This window comes from Polypterus senegalus, chromosome 2, assembly GCF_016835505.1.
Source record: "Polypterus senegalus isolate Bchr_013 chromosome 2, ASM1683550v1, whole genome shotgun sequence".
Taxonomy (NCBI): Eukaryota; Metazoa; Chordata; class Cladistia; order Polypteriformes; family Polypteridae; genus Polypterus; species Polypterus senegalus.
This window is the reverse complement of record NC_053155.1, coordinates 255,676,082-255,692,232: the sequence shown is the minus strand read 5'-3', so window position 1 is coordinate 255,692,232 and position 16,151 is coordinate 255,676,082. Positions and strand designations below refer to the sequence as shown.

The following is a 16,151-nucleotide window of genomic DNA, read 5'->3' as shown; positions in this document are numbered from 1 at the left end:
TTGCCTCTGAGGTAACAAAAGCATACTGGGAATTGTCATTTTATATTTGGCAATAAACTCCTACCTGCAGTATTGCTGTGGGCCTGTATTTGGTAGTAATGTACTCAGTATCCTGTTTTTTAAATGAGTGAAATTTGATGTTTAACTGTAGTTTAAGTCTTAAACAATATACACAGTGTTGTTCACCTGTTCATAGTCTAGTTGTATGCTTAGTATTTTTAATGCATTTGTGCTTCAGCAGAAAATATTATTTTTATCTGTGTTCTTTTTAAAATAATTAGATTCACCAGAAAGTTCAAAAGTTGGAACTATGAAACTTTTTCAAGGTATATAATTGTTGGCTCTTCAGACATATGAGAAAAGAACACTAGAGATTTGTATGCAACTACAGAATGGAGTAAGTACCAAAATGTTTTTTGTTTCCTCTGTAATCATTAGCAGTGGTCCCTTTCTTTATATTCTGTGAAAATCTACCACCCTGCCATCAAGCTGGTAATGTCTAACACACAAGTATTTATTAATGATTTTGTAAATCATCAGGGGTTTCCAGCTTTTGCTGCTTTGCAAATGATTCAGTCTTTGCCTGGTGTCTTTCTGATGGTGGAGTCATGAATCTTAATGTCAGCCACAGTGAGAGGGACCTGCAAAGCCCTGAACAATTTTTTGTGGTTCATTGTGAATTCATTAAAACTTTACAACTTGGTCATGGAGAAATTTTGATGGGACAACCACTCCTAATAAGATTTGGTACTATCTAAAATTGCATGAGTTTGTTGTACCCATCAAATTTTTCTCAACATCTTTTCAGAATTCTAAAGATAGATGTCCATAAAACAGATTATGGATAAAAAAAAAACATGTTGTTTAATCTCTCTTAAACATCATCCAAACATTAAGGATATGCACATTCCATAATCTGAAATTTAACATAAAGCTCATCTGCTCACTAATAGGAGAGTTCATGTGGTCTCTAAATTAGACAAAGAGATTTAAGTTAATACACTCTGGGGGCATTCTTCAGTAATCTCCACTTGAGGGGGGTTGCCCCAAAATAAAGCTTTATTATTCAGAAAATAAAGGTAGGACAGTCCATTTTTCACTAAAACCTGACCGAGAGCTTCTCAAATGTGATAAAATCTGTGTTTGTGTCAAATTTAAAAATTCCTTTACTTAGAAACTTTTGCTAAACTAGGAAAAAAAGGCTCTCTAGGTAATTTTTTCAAATTTTTGTTTTCTAATACAGTATATCTCACGTATAAGAAATGCCAGGATAGTTTTATCACTTTTGATATGTTTCCAGACATTTCAAACTGTACCTGTGTAAAGTTTCATGTTGATAACACAACCAAATAAATAGAGCATTTAGCACCATAGGTCTCCCTCCCCCACCATCCAAAACATCTCCAAATGGGTGTAACAGGTAGCAGTTTTCACCTAAGGAAGATACACACAAATTAAAGCTTTATTAACCCATTTATGCTTAAGGAGTTTGTGCATGAAATTCACATATGTTGCATAGAAAAATATAAGGAACAAGAATTTGAAGAGAAAAAAAAATTATTACATTCCATTGTTGAGTTATGTGGCGTTTCAAAATTGGAACACTAGGCAAATTCACTTCTTACATTATACATAATGTATAAAATTACCTGACTGTCGTTCCAATAATGGAACACGAGGCATTAATGGGTTAACGCAAAAGTAAAGGAACAACAGTCAATTTTTCACTAGAACCTGATGTAATTTACTAAAATTCCATTACTTAGAAACTCCTGCTAAACTAGGAAATAAACAAAAACAATGCTCAATGATGTTCTTTGATGCTCAGGTACTTTTAGCCTGTTGATGCGCCATGGCCAGATGCGAAAGAAGATAGTACTGATCTTTTTTCAGTTGAGGCTCCCAGTCCTCATCAAGCTGGTCCCTGTGCAACCATCAGTTATATACAGTAAACATATTTTGAAAATGCTCATAAATTGTAAAAGGACAATAACACTAAGACAGCACAGTGACACCAACTATACTGAAACATTCTTGGGGCCAACTTAAAAAAGGAACCTGCTGACACACAGACGAGTCAGACTTGGGGGGCAGCAGGCAACACTCAGCAGAGCAGAGAAGGAGGAAGAATTGTCATTGATTTATTGTATAATTGTGGTACATTGCTGGAAGGAGATCTGTAATGATGTTTTGTGGAATAAATATCCTTTATTTGTATAACTTGGGTTGTGTTACTGTGTTTGGGGTTTGTGGCTCTCTGGTGGTTCCCACATATAAATAACAATATTGCTCACACACACACACACACACACATTATATATAATACATGCATACACATGCACACGTACTTATAAATATAAAATAGTTTTATGTAAAAACTATAAAAATATAAATGCAACACTAATGAATGGAGATGAAGAGATACACATTGTAATATACCTATAGATTTTAAATAATATATACATATTATGCATTATAAAATATGCATTATAGCTGCTTGATGGTGCCATTGTAAATATAACATTACATATAATAATTTTAAGTAACAACGATCTACAACGATCAAAATTAAATGCAAATTACACAGAATAATAGTTTAGCAAGTTTACTTACTCCAATGATCCTAGGAGCTATGTTGTCCGGGGCTTTATGCCCCTGGTAGGGCCACCCAAGGCAAACTGGTCCTAGGTGAGGGATGAGACAAAGAGCGGTTCAACAAACCTCCAATGAAGAATAAAACTTGGACGACGTTTTCCCTTGCCCGGACGCGGGTCACCGGGGCACCCCTCTGGAGCCAGGCCTGGGGGTGGGGCTCGATGGCGAGCGCTTGGTGGCTGGGCCTGCACCCATGGGGCTCGGCGGGCACAGCCCAAGAGGTAACGTGGGTCCTCCTCCCATGGGCTCACCACCTATGGGAGGGGCCAAGGAGGTTGGGTGCAGTGTGAGTTGGGTGGTGGCCGAGGCGGGACCTTGGCGGTCTGATCCTCGGCTACAGAAACTGGCTCTTGGGACGTGGAATGTCACCTCTCTGAAGGGGAAGGAGCCTGAGCTAGTGCGCGAGGTGAGAGGGTTCCGGCTAGATATAGTCGGGCTCACCTCAACGCACAGCTTGGACTCTGGAACCAATCTCCTTGAGAGGGGCTGGACTCTCTACCACTCTGGAGTTGCACCCGTTGAGAGGTGCTGAGCAGGTGTGGGCATACTTATTGCCCCCACTTGGAGCCTGTGCATTGGGGTTTACCCCGGTGGACGAGAGGGTGGCCTCCCTCCGCCTTCGGGTGGGGAAGGGTCCTGACTGTTGTTTGTGCGTATGCCAACAGCAGTTTGGAGTATCCACCCTTTTGGAGTCTCTGGAGGGGTGCTAGAGGGCATACCTTCTGGGATTCCCTCGCTTTGCTGGGAGACTTCAATGCTCACGGGCAATGACAGTGAGACCTGGAAGGGCTGATTGGGAGGAATGGCCCCGATCTGAACCCGAGCGGTGTTTTGTTATTGGACTTCTGTGCTGCCACGGATTGTCCATAACGAACACCATGTTCAAGCATAAGGGTGTTCATATGTGCACTTGGCACCAGGACACCCTAGGCCTCAGGTCGATGATCGACTTTGTGGTGTGTCGCCGGACTTGCGCCATATGTCTTGGACACTCGGGTGAAGAGAGGGGCGGAGCTGTCAACTGATCACCACCTGGTGGTGAGTTGGCTTCGATGGTGGGGGAAGATGCCGGTCAGACCTGGTAGGCCCAAACGTGTTGTGAGGGTCTGCTGGGAACGGCTGGCAGAGTCCCCTGTCAGAAGTAGCTTCAACTCCCACCTCCGCAGAACTTCAACCACGCCCCGAGGGAGGTGGGGACATTGAGTCCAATGGGCCATGTTCCGCCTCTATTGTTGAGGCGGCTGACCGGAGCTGTGGCCGCAAGGTGGTCGGTGCCTGTGGCGGCAATCCCCAACCCGTGGTGGACACCGGCGTGAGGGATGCCAAGCTGAAGAAGGAGTCCTATAGGACTTTTTGTCCTGTGGGTCTCTGGAGGCAGCTGATAGGTACCGCAGGCCAAGCGAACGCGGCTTCGTTGTTGCTGAGGCAAAACTGGGCATGGGAGGAGTTTGGAGAGGCCATGGAGAATGACTTTGGACGGCTTCGAGGAGATTCTGGTCCACCGTCCGCGCCTCAGGAGGGGAAGCAGTGCAGTGTCAACACCGTATATGGTGGGGATGGTGTGCTGCTGACCTCACTGACGCTAGGGTCGGTGGGGGAGTACTTCAAGACCTCCTCAATCCCACTAACATGCCTTCCACGAGGAAGCAGAGCCTGGGGACTCTGAGGTGGGCTCTCCCATCTCTGGGACTGAAGTCACCGAGGTGGTCAAAAAACTCCTTGGTGGCAGGGCCCCGGGGGTGGATGAGATACGCGAGTTCCTTAAGGCTCTGGATGTTGTAGGACTGTCTTGGTTGACACGCCTCTGCAACATCGCATGGACATCGGGACAGTGCCTCTGGATTGGCAGACGGGGTGGTGGTCCCCTCTTTAAAAGGGGACCGGAGGGTGTGTTCCAACTATAGAGGGATCACACTCCTCAGCCTCCCTGGAAAAGTCTATTCGGGGTTCTGGAGAGGAGGGTCCGCCGGATAGTCAACCTCGGATTCAGGAGGAACAGTGTGGTTTTCGCCCTGGTCGCGAACAGTGGACCAGCTCTTCACCCTTAGCAGAGTCCTGGAGGGTGCATGGGAGTTTGCCCAACCAGTCTACATGTGTTTTGTGGACTTGGAAAAGGCATTCGACCGTGTCCCTCGGGAATCCTGTGGGGTGCTCCGGGAGTATGGGGTACCGGACCCCTGATAAGAGCTGTTGGTCCCTGTACAACCGTGTCAGAGCTTGGTCCGCATTGCCGCAGTAAGTCGAGCCCGCTTCCAGTGAGAGTTGGACTCCGCCAGGGCTGCCCTTTGTCACCGATTCTGTTCATAACTTTTATGGACAGAATTTCTAGGCGCAGCCAGGGTGTTGAAGGGGTCCGTTTGGTGGACTCAGGATTGGGTCACTGCTTTTGCAGATGATGTTGTCCTGTTTGCTTCATCAGGCCGTGATCTTCTGTTCTCGCTGGATCGGTTCTCAGCTGAGTGTGAAGCGGCTGGGATGAGAATCAGCACCTCCAAATCCGAGACCATGGTCCTCAGCCGGAAAAGGGTTGAGTGCCCTCTCAGGGTTGGGGAGAGATCCTGCCCCAAGTGGAGGAGTTCAAGTATCTCGGGTCTTGTTCACGAGTGAGGGAAGAATGGATCGTGAGATTGACAGGCGGATCGGTGCGGCATCCGCAGTGATTCAGGCTCTGCATTGGTCTGTCGTGGTGAAAAAAGAGCTGAGCCGTAAGGCAAAGCTCTCAATTTACCAGTCGATCTACGTTCCTACCCTCACCTATGGTCATGAGCTATGGGTAGTGAACTGAAAGAACGAGATCGCGAATACAAGCGGCTGAAATGAGTTTCTTCCGCAGGGTGTCTGGGCTCTCCCTTAAAGATAGGGTGAGGAGCTCAGTCATCCGGGAGGGGCTCAGAGTAGAGCCGCTGCTCCTCCGCATCGAGAGGAGTCAGATGAGGTGGCTCGGGCATCTGATCAGGATGCCTCCTGGACGCCTCCCTGGTGAGGTGTTCCGGCACGCCCAACCGGGAGGAGGCCCCGGGGTAGACCCAGGACACGCTGGAGGGACTATGTCTCCCGGCTGGCCTGGGAATGCCTTGGGATTCTCCCAGAAGAGTTGGAAGAAGTGGCCGGGGAGAGGGAAGTCTGGGCTTCTCTGGTTAAGCTGCTAAACCCGCGACCCGACCTCAGATAAGCGGAAGAGGATGGATGGATGGAAGTTTACTTACTCAGGAAACTCTTCTTCTGAGTTGTTGTTTGTGTCAAACTCAAAATTGCCCAGGTCTTTATCACAGTTTTCTCAAAGTGCATTTTAGATAGATAGATAGATAGATAATTTATTAATCCCAAGGGTTTTGGTCAACTTGAAGACATTTTTTCTGGAAAATAAGTGAAAACGATACTCAATGATGCTCTTCGATGCTCTGCTACTCTTCGTCTGCAGATATGCCATGCTAATTTTAGAGACTTATACTTGTTTACACATGCACTCACCTATGTCTCATTATGTCCATATATTGACATTTACATATTGTTGGAAACATCACTGTCGCTGCCATCCAATGGTATTAGGTTTGCAAATGTGTGATCTATTGAGTTGGAGCTAATGACCTGGATTTGGAGGATATCTCATGATTCATGCATCCTACAATAATGTGCTTGGATATGAGGAGAATTTACTGTAAGTGCTGATGTGTCACTTGCAGATATTTGCTGTTGTTTTGTGAAGTAATATGCAAGAGCACACGAAAAATCAGAGTGGTGTAACCCTGTTTCTGAATTTCAGCCTGTAGTTTGCGTTTGCTCAGTCGGTAGGAGGGTTCATCGCATTGGTTGTAATCAACTGGTTGAGATCTTTTGGTTGACGCATAACACTTGGGTATGTCTTATATAGAATAATTACAATGATTTTTTCCAATTTTTTGGACAATTTATGAAACACTACACGTATGATTTCATTCCAGATTAAAAGTTGATTGTAAATATTGCAACAAAGTGTTTACTATGAGCGTGACATTGACACCCATCACTTGCAAATGAGGCACTGTTTGTATCGATGTGTGGCAAAGTTTGTATGATGTAGCAAAAGACTGTACCAGGCCCCTCAGGGTGTAAGATCGTCTACAGAAGGCCTTAACATAGCTATCATTCAATTTACTTAAAGCAGGACTTAATTGACATCACTTTCAAAATCTTATGCTAATTAGAATGTATAAACATTAAGTATGATAAAGTAAAAATATATAATTAAACTTGTCTGGGAATATAATTAAATTCAAAATTTGTATTCATTTACCAATATCAACCCCTGTCCCACACACAGTAAAACATTATTAATACAAGCCCTTTACATTCATTGTGTGTATTTACATGTATTCTCCTGAAGCAGAATGGCAACTCAGGGGGTCCACATGTGAACACATCTCACACTATTAAACAAAATCTCACTGGTGGCTAATCTGTGTAAAATTATGCTACTAATCAATATTTGCCTGAATATGAATAAGTAGGACCCTAGAAGTGGGCTAATGGCAGCCATGGATAATTGTTGTTGGTATTCAGCTATATTCTACTTCCTATAAATGAAATATAATGTATGCTGTGTCTTATTGATTAGAAAACCCTTTCGTCCCCAAATTATGACATCTAATAATATAGGACCACTGTCTGTATATGGAAAACATTAGTGCGGTTGGAATAATGTCTTGTTTAACCTTTTTATTTTTGATTTGTTCTGTTAGAAAGTACTAATTGGCCTTATCAGCCTTTTCTGTGTCCAAAAATGTGGAATTTGCATTTATAGGATCAGCTGGCAATTACCTGAGTGCCACTTTAAAATGCATTTTGTTGAAAACAGAATATACAATAGCAACAGCAATTACGCTTCAATAGCTGTATTTTCTAAAATCCTTTTAAAGCTGGACAAACTGGTGTTTATTTTAAGAATTCAAGTTAATATATAGGCAATATATTCTATGCATGATTGTGTATGCTTTAGTAAACGTAGAAACCATGCATGTCAACAGTTAGTTTTGTATAGAATTGTTTTTGATATATATATATATATATATATATATATATATACAGTGGTGTAAAAAACTATTTTCCCCCTTCCTGATTTCTTATTCTTTTGCATGTTTGTCACCCAAAATGTTTCTAATCATCAAACACATTTAACCATTAGTCAAATATAACACAAGTAAACACAAAATGCAGTTTTTAAATGATGGTTTTTATTATTTAGGGAGAAAAAATCCAAACCTACATGGCCCTGTGTGAAAAAGTAATTGCCCCTGAACCTAATAACTGGTTGGGCCACCCTTAGCAGCAATAACTGCAATCAAGCGCTTATGATAACTTGCAATGAGTCTTTACAGCACTCTGAAGGAATTTTGGCCCACTCATCTTTGCAGAATTGTTGTAATTCAGCTTTATTTGAGGGTTTTCTAGCATAACCCGCCTTTTTAAGGTCATGCCATAGCATCTCAATTGGATTCAGGTCAGGACTTTGACTAGGCCACTCCAAAGTCTTCATTTTGTTTTTCTTCAGCCATTCAGAGGTGGATTTGCTGGTGTGTTTTGGGTCATTGTCCTGTTGCAGCACCCAAGATCGCTTCAGCTTGAGTTGATGAACAGATGGTCGGACATTCTCCTTCAGGATTTTTTGGTAGACAGTAGAATTCATGGTTCCATTTATCACAGCAAGCCTTCCAGGTCCTGAAGCAGCAAAACAACCCCAGACCATCACACTACCACCACCATATTTTACTGTTGGTATGATGTTCTTTTCTGAAATGCTGTGTTCCTTTTACGCCAGATGTAACGGGACATTTGCCTTCCAAAAAGTTCAGCTTTTGTCTCATCAGTCCATAAGGTATTTTCCCAAAAGTCTTGGCAATCATTGAGATGTTTTTTTAGCAAAATTGAGACGAGCCCTAATGTTCTTTTGCTTAACAGTGGTTTATGCCTTGGAAATCTGCCATGCAGGCCGTTTTTGCCCAGTCTCTTTCTTATGGTGGAGTCGTGAACACTGACCTTAATTGAAGCAAGTGAGGCCTGCAGTTCTTTAGACGTTGTCCTGGGGTCTTTTGTGACTTCTCGGATGAGTCGTCTCTGTGCTCTTGGGGTAATTTTGGTCGGCCGGCCACTCCTGGGAAGGTTCACCACTGTTCCATGTTTTTGCCATTTGTGGATAATGGCTCTCACTGTGGTTCACTGGAGTCCCAAAGCTTTAGAAATGGCTTTATAACCTTTACCAGACTGATAGATCTCAAATACTTCTGTTCTCATTTGTTCCTGAATTTCTTTGGATCTTGGCATGATGTCTAGCTTTTGAGGTGCTTTTGGTCTACTTCTCTGTGTCAGGCAGCTCCTATTTAAGTGATTTCTTGATTGAAATAGGTGTGGCAGTAATCAGGCCTGGGGGTGGCTACGAAAATTGAACTCAGGTGTGATACACCACAGTTAGGTTATTTTTTAACAAGGGGGCAATTACTTTTTCACACAGGGCCATGTAGGTTTGGATTTTTTTTCTTCCTAAATAATAAAAACCATCATTTAAAAACTGCATTTTGTGTTTACTTGTGTTATATTTGACTAATGGTTAAATGTGTTTGATGATCAGAAACATTTTGTGTGACAAACATGCAAAAGAATAAGAAATCAGGAAGGGGGCAAATAGTTTTTCACACCACTGTATATACATGTATGTACTGTATGGAAATCAACAACTGATAACAAGTGATCTGTGTGGCTCACAGATTCCAATACAGATGATATTTTGAGGATAAACTATACTTGCATATGTCATGCAAATTGTTATTTTAATGAGTGACTGGCTTTCTCTTACAAGTAATTTTGTAAGGTAATTTGAATCCTTGACTTGTTGCACTCCATCTCAGGTATTTTTAAAGTTTTTAATCTGAGGAACCAAATTAAAAAAAGGACAGCAGAGCAATGCATGGACAAATAACAATGGCCATATAATAAAGTAATTTGTGTTTGTTCCAGCATGTTTCTCATATAAATCTTAACAAAAGACAAAAGTTAAAAGCAAACATATTGCTAATAAAACAACAATTGTTCAAAACATGAAATTGATTTTTGAGTTGTGCCACTGCCAGTGTAAATGCATAGTGTAACCTTTAGTAAATCTGAAAGAAATTAAATCTTGTTTACAAACAGGTGTGTGAGGATTGGATTTATTTGTGAAAGGACATTATTGTATTAATGATCATTTAGTCACTCAACTCATAGCACTGAAACGTGGCGACATGTTGCATGTCTCACCTTGCAGGTATCCAGTTTTTATTGAGTTGCTTTAGGTTTTCAATTTAGTTCTGTCATTAATAATACATTCTCATAAACAAGTTCACAATTTGTTCCGCACCTTCCAGTTTTCATTTAACAACTCAATAAACTGTAAACAAAAGTTGTACTTGTATAGCAAGGGTATTCCTTATGATTTTATGTGTTACAGTATTTGTATTTATTTTGCTAGGATAAATGTTGATGAAGAATCTGAAAAACTGAAATGTGATATACAGCCCATCTCATCCTTTTGAATTTTCCTGGTGTTTTTACTGTTCTCAATTTTCCAACAGATATATCCTTTACACTGCCAGTAGATTGAAATGTATCAAACCACTTTAAAGTAGTGATATGAGAAAGAAGTTAATATACAATCTTCTTTGCAACTCAGTTACAGATTTGTATTGAATGTAGTGTATGCTGTAACACTGAACACAACATAAGGCGCTGAAACTGCATTTAGCATAACACACTGCCATGGCACTTTATATACTCCACCCTATTTGCTCACTCTCCCACACACTCAGACGCCCCAAAAATCATAAACTATCCTTGTGCCAGATAAGTTATTTTTTATTTCAACATTTCAGTCTAGTACCCTGGTTCATTCACCACACAAGCTTGTCTGTATCATTCCTTCTCATTCCCACTATTATATACATATTTTTGCTGTTAGTCATCTTAGTTTTTTTTTGCAGATTTTGTGAAGGATGGTGGTATCTTAGGAAATGTTTATTATATTTTGTAGCTTGGAAACAAAAGCTGTCTGTGATGTGTCAACAGCATTGTTTAAAGGCTACGTCTCATATCACATACTCCCCAAGAGTGTCCATTGCACTAAATATTATACCAAATGGAGGGTGGCATATCACTTGCTACAGAATTTGTACTTTAATGAACTGGACTAATTTTCTACACAAGCATGTGTCGACATCCTCACAAACACCCAGTTCCATTTGTCATCGGTTGTTTAGGAAACATTGTGTTAAATAATGATTTTGTATATCAGCATTTTGGTTTCCATTTATGGTGCTCTTCTTTCTTCATGTCTTATACTAGCATTAAGCTGAAATCGGTTCTAGGCCTGATGCTTTCTAGTTCTGCAGAATCACAAGTGTGATCTCTAAATGGTTAAAAATAAATAGAAAAGTGAACAAGGTGTGCAGCACTATCCCTTAACTCTCAAATACATCCATTTATCCACTATCCCTGCCTAGTCAAACTGAGGTTAGCTGGAGTCTTTCTGATAGAGGTGTAGATAAAGTTTTACGTTTGAGCACATTGAAAAGCTCAAACTATATTTCAGATAAAATAAAAGTGTTAATGACGGCTGGGTAACACCCATGATTATTGCTTATATGTTGTAGTTTTCCACAATTGTAGGTCAAAACTTACAAGAATTGCTGAATTGTTCCTCAGTGAGAGTAAAAAACAATTGCAGTGTGTTTAACCATCATGGTGTAATGTCAAGACATAATCCTTATTGTTACTGTGCAACTGTTGTGTTTTGACTTTTGACTATTTAATCAGCCCAACAAAGCTCACCAGTACTATCCATTTAATTCTTCTAAAAATACATCAAATCTAGTTTTGAAAGTCCTAAAATCTTACTGTCTACCATGTTTATTCCATGTGTCTATGGTTCTCTGTGAAAAGAAAAACTTCCTAATGTTTGTGCCAAATTAACCATTAACAAGTTCCCAACTGTGTCTCCTTATTTTTGATGAACTCATTTTAAAATAATAGTCCTAATCCACTACTAATTTACTCCATAATTTTAAACACTTCAATTATGTCACCTCTTAATCTTCTTTTGCTTAAACTGAAATGGCTCAGCTCTTTAAATCTTTCTTCATAATTCATCCCTTGTAGCCTGGAAAAGAGCCTGGATGCTCTGGACCTTTTCTAGCACTTCTATGTCCTTTTTGTAGCCTGGATACCAAAACTGTGCACAGCACTCCAGATGAGGCCTCACCAGTGCATTATAAAGTTTGAGCATAATCTTCTTGGACTTGTACTCTACACATCGTGCTATATAACCTGACATTCTGTTAGCCTTATTAATGGTTTCTGAACACTGTCGGGAACTTGACTGTGTGGAGTCCACTACGACTCCTAAATCCTTCTCATAAGGTGTACTCTTTCAACCCTAACATTTTTACTTCCTATGTGCAATGCCTTACATTTACTAACATTAAATATCATCTGCCACAAATCTGCTCAAGGCTACATGATGTCCAAGTCCTTCTGTAATGATTTAATGGATTCCAGATTATCTGTCAATCCACCTATTTTAGTATCATCTGCAAACTTAACCAGCTTATTACTTATAATCGTATTCAAAATATCAATATATATTAAAAATAGCAGTAGCCCTAGCACTGACCCTTGTGGAACAACACCCTTAACATCAGCCAATTCTGATAAGGTCCCTCGCACCATCACCTTCTGCTTCCTGCATCAGAACCAATTCTGCACTCATCTACAAACAACAACCTGAACTCCCATGTCTTTTAGTTTGATTCCCAATCTTTCGTGTAGCACCTTATCAAATGCTTTCTGAAAGTGAAGATACATAATATCATAAACTTTTTCTCCACCACTCCTCTCTGGAAAGCTTCATCTCCCTCCTCCCAACTATGGCTCTCGGAGTGGTGGCTGCTGGCTCCTTTTATAGCCCACAACCTATGACAACCTATTTCCGGCTGCACTTCCAGGTGTGGCGGAATAGCCACACACATGGGCTCAGGAACAACTGCAGCGCCGCTTGGCAGCACTCATGGATCCCAACAGGGTTGTAGAGAACTCCATCTCCCATGGAGCCCTGCAGGAATCCGAGACACCACTGCCACCCAAGGGGCTGCCATCTACCGTCCCAGGGAAGGTACTGTTTAGGTACTGTTTTTTACTTGTTCCCCCGGACCATACATAGAAGAGGCGTCCTGACCAGTCAAGGGCCCCGGCCGTCTGCCACATACTGTAGTACTATAGGAATCCTATAACACATCATATTCAAAAGTCAAAATATCAAGTGTGAACAGGACCACATTTTAAGATTTGTCTTAAATGGAGAGCCATACGTTTATTTAACCTACTGTAGTAACATCTGTGAACTGCAGAGCACCACACTGTTTGTTTCAATGATGAGACAGACAATTAAACAGGAAGAGAAAATGCTAAATTGTAAATCACTAAAATGATTATGCTCTGATCCGTACAGCAAAATGATCAACAAAAACACTAAACAGCTTCAGAGTCGCCTCGAATAACATAACTCCATGTTTGTAGCAGTTGGCCATACATTGTTCTACAATCTGCTGCAGATATCAGTACAACATATACAGTATGTTAAATGTAGCCACTGACTAAAGCATACAACCTGAGCAAATATAATAATCGCAGTTAAATGTTCAATCCCCCTGCAATTGTAAATTATGTGCAATGTTCTCAGACAGGTTCAGATCAGCAGAGAAAATTTCCATATGTGGCTGGCAACTGGGGGTTATGCAGTTTTTGACTACAGAAACAAATTATATAAAAAAAATACACATAATTCTATCATATAGTTCAACAAGGAGTTATGATTCACAACACCTACAATTTAAAAGCAAATCAAACTAATTAAATAAACTAAATTATAGTTGACTGCAGGAATCATCCATCTATTCATTGATTTTCTGAACCTGCTCAATACTAATTTTAAAGTACAGTATGCCAGAACCTATAGTGACAGCATCTGAGCACGCTGTGTGGATCCTCCACAAAGCTCTCTGTCACACAAATGGTTAGTCATCAGTTACCTAAACTTGTATGTCTTTGGGTTGTGGCCTAAAAACCTGACTCTCTGAAGAAAACCTACACATTGACACATAAACATGTAAAACTAGAAGACAGAAGACATTAAGTGGGTTGATATTTCAACTTAGTCTACAGTTGGAATCTTCATTTGATTAATAAGCTAGTTGACAAGAAAGGTTCTAGTCATAGGAATATGTGAGAATTAGAACTAACAAAACCCAATTTAATGTAAGGTGGTCTTTGGACGTTTTGACTCTGCTGGGCAGTGTTATTGTAAGTATAACTGACTTGACTTTAACAATTCAAATGCAGGCTTGACTGTTGTTTGAGGTTATTTTATGTACTTGGCATTCTTTTAACAGCTGAAAAATGAATCTTTATTAACACACATAGATCAAAATTTGTCTAAGAAATGTTAGAGCTTAATCTGTACAGAACACCAAATACAAGCATACGTATATACTAGGCACAAAAGAATTTTGAGTATTCTTGTGAACTGCCGCATATGTATTCCCTCATTAATTCCAGTGTGATTTGCTGTTCATGTAATCTTCATTATAGGTAGAGTATCTCACTAAACATATAACAAAAATAATTGAGGTGACAGTCAAGTATGAGTTTAAGATGCCATACCCAATCCATTTTTTCATTAGTTTCTGCTCTTCTCAGCCCTTACTTGTGAAATTAAATTATGCTATAAAGAAAACAGATTAGTAGGGACCCATAAAGGTGCTATGCATGCTAATGAGAGCAGAATGTATTACAAATCATTCGCAAAGTTTTTGGTCTTGAAAAGTAGACAATCAGGTAGATAGTAACAATAAGAGAAATTCAATATGAAGTCAGCATTTCTCTTCCCTAGAAATTGCTTGTCCAAATAGTAAAAAAGTTACTCCAAAATCAAAGCATGTAATTTTCCAGGAGGTCACATAGAACCCCAAAGTAATTATTTAGGATGTACATGTAAAGGCTAATCTTGCATTAGCTCAATGTAGTGTTCTCAAATTCACTGTAAGGAAAAATGATAAGCAAGTATGGTAGGCATGGAAGGATATCAAGGACTGATATTTGCACATTAATTAAATGAAATTGCCTTCCATCTCAAGTTTGCCACAGACCACTTGGATGGTCCAAAAAAGGCTCCTGAAAGAGCATTATGGATAAAACAAAAGGGATCATTTTGGTAATATATTAGAAATATTATATTTGGCCAGAATAAAACAATACATTCCAAAAACACATTTAGTATTTGAAAGCTTTGTGGTGTGAGTGTCAAGAGTTTAAAATTAATTTAGTTAATTTCTCATCAGCTGTCATGTTTTAAGTGATCAATGAAATCTTGAATGGCATCCTGTAGAGTCTGGTCCTGCCATGATTTTTGCCACCACATAATTATAAAAAGCAAGTACATTAATAAATTGATGAATTCTGGATTGTAATAAACAAATGTTTATTTTGTTTTTTGTAGTGAAGTTTGTTAATTACTTGTGTTTTGTAAATGATACAACAGACCAACAATGGGTTGGCAAATGAAGACGAAGGAATTTTGCTGAGTTGTTTTTAGGAATTTCTATGTCAAAGGTCTGCTGTTAACCCAATTCAGACATTTTCAAATGTTTTAAAAAGCTCTGAAGTATGCAGGTCATGCAGACCAGTCAGAAATCATCACAATTAAAGTAGTATTTTAAAGTGGGTTGAATTTAACTACCACTAAGCCCATGTACTGGCTCAGGAAAATGATGCAGCATTTGTGCCACAAGTTACTAAATCTAAAGATAGATTTCCAATATAGACAATGAATACAGAATCCCTGTGTTCATGGCAGACAAACAAAGATACCTTTTGTCATCTCTATTATTTTGTTTTTCTCTATTATTATAGATCTGACATTTATTCATGCATGCCGCATATTTATTTTTTATTTATAAAGCACTTTAAAAACAACATCAAGGCTGACCAAAGTTCTGTACAATAAAACCCAACATATCAGACACAATAACCAAAGGGTAAAAGAAACAGAAACAGATAAACACATAAGAGCTGAAGAAATTCATAATAAAAAGTACACAGATAGGCAACATATCATACTGGGTTAAAGGCTATGGAGTAAAAGTGTGTTTTTAAATAGGATTTAAAGACAGCAAGTGAAGGGCCTGCCTAACGTGCAACAGAAAATTGTTCCAGAGTTTTGTAGCTGCAACTGAAAAAGCCCGATCATCTCGGAGTTTGCATCGTGTCTTAGGAACATGTAAAAGCATCTGGTTTGTTGACCTGAGAGAGCGAGACGGTACATAAGGGTGTAGCAGTTCTGACAAATAAAATAGGGCACAAGCATTAAAGGGTTTAAAAACAAATACAAGGATCTTAAAATGGATCCGAAAATGAACTGGAAGCCAGTGAAGGGAAGCCAA

General features: G+C 40.0%; 1 long non-coding RNA gene across 1 annotated transcript in view; it reads left to right on the top strand.

Moving 5' to 3' along the window:
• Window positions 1-307: 307 nt before the first annotated feature.
• The window catches only part of LOC120524677, a 36,045-nt gene continuing 20,201 nt past the window's right edge, over window positions 308-16,151 (top strand). Inside the window, exon 1 of the long non-coding RNA XR_005632822.1 lies at window positions 308-397. This is a non-coding gene — a long non-coding RNA (uncharacterized LOC120524677). The remainder of the gene's footprint in view (window positions 398-16,151) is intronic.